The sequence below is a fragment of the Notamacropus eugenii genome, chromosome 3 (assembly GCF_028372415.1).
Source record: "Notamacropus eugenii isolate mMacEug1 chromosome 3, mMacEug1.pri_v2, whole genome shotgun sequence".
Classification (NCBI taxonomy): Eukaryota; Metazoa; Chordata; class Mammalia; order Diprotodontia; family Macropodidae; genus Notamacropus; species Notamacropus eugenii.
The window spans coordinates 192665651-192667255 of NC_092874.1; positions in this window are offsets into that span (position 1 = coordinate 192665651).

Consider the following 1605-nt stretch of genomic DNA (forward strand, 5'->3'; position numbering starts at 1 on the left):
AGCTGCAGTTTGTATTAATCCACAGAGGAGTTGTTGCTTGTTCTTCATTCTTGAAGAGGACCATGACACCATGGAGGTGATCCTGTGACATGCAAAGAAACTGAAGTTGTGTCCCTAAGGACCTGAAGCTGACTAGACAATGTTTGGTCTTAACATCATTCTTGGGGTAGCCCTGAGGAGTCAGGGCACCTTTTATCTAACATTATACACTAAAGCCTCCATTCCAGCATGGTCCTCCCACAGTGAGCCATAGGTGACCAGCACCCCAGGTTCATTGAGTTAATTAACATCAACCAGCTTTTACAAAGGGATCTTTGCTTCAGATATATAGCAAGAATGAAGGATCCCCAAGGGCTCAAAATTAAAGTTTTTTACATTGCATTGGTTCCACCAAGTCCTCATCCAAATTCAGCATTGCTGCTGGATAAGCTCTTGCCAAAGCTACAGCTGGAGTGGGTCCTGTAACGTTGATCCTCAGGGCCTTGATGATGAACTGACTGTAAAACCTAGAATCTACTTGACTTTTGGACCCCTAGTAGCTCACTCTCCTGATCTTTTATTGTTCATAAGGTCACAGTCACTTCCAATCTCTTTCACCTGAAATGAACAAACTAATGTCAAATTAAAAAAAAAAAACAAAAAACCTGAGTCCTCTATTCATGGACCACACCTATGCTTCAGATGGAGCAGGTAGGGGGAGAAAGTCTCCCTTATAGCATTTTAGATACCAGACTGGGCACTGTCTCTTTTCCAGCTTTGCCCACAAGCTATGAAGGTCCTATTCACTTACCTTATGGGGGCCATTATGGGCACCATGTGCTAAGCTACATTAATGTAGTTCTTCCCCTCCCACTCTTTTTGACCTTGTGGCCCTCAGAATTGGCTTGGGATTTTGTTCTGTTTTGCTTGTCTTTTTTCTGTTCTGGATACAGATGATGGAGTCTCCACTGTACCTGGACTTAAGAAGAAGTGACTTTGGAGACAGGATTCCAGGCTGGATATTTCTGGCAGTCCAGCAGGGAAACCCTGAGAATCCAGGGAACCTGGGACTTGAGCCAAGGGTAGCTTTGAACTTGCAGCTTGGTAGGATTATGCTTTATGGGAACTGAGCAAAACTATAAACGTGATCCCTCTCCCCTCTCTAGAGATTAAGGTGGTATATGGTGGTGGTGGTGGGGAATATACCTCCACATGTTGGGGGGGGATGATGTTTGTATATCTGCTTTTGCTGTATCTTTGAAGTAAATATGCCTTTGTAAAAGGTAATCTAATTATTTAAGTGTTTAAATGGAACTGGGTATAAGAAACACCTAAATCTATTGGTGGGGCTTGTCAGTGGCAGAACAAATAGATGCTCAGGCATCTTTAAGGAAATCAGAGAAACCTGGAGGAAAGGTGAAATGTAATTCACCTGGTTTTCAGGTAGTATGGGCCAGGGCAATCACTGTTATACACAGAAACCCACACGTATACACATACATAGATTTTCCTGTAATAGAATGTAAATTACTTGAGAGTACAGATTGTGCGTGTGTGTGTGTGTGTGTGTGTGTGTGTGTGTGTGTGTAGATTATATCCCCATAGAGTAGGTACTTAACAAATGTT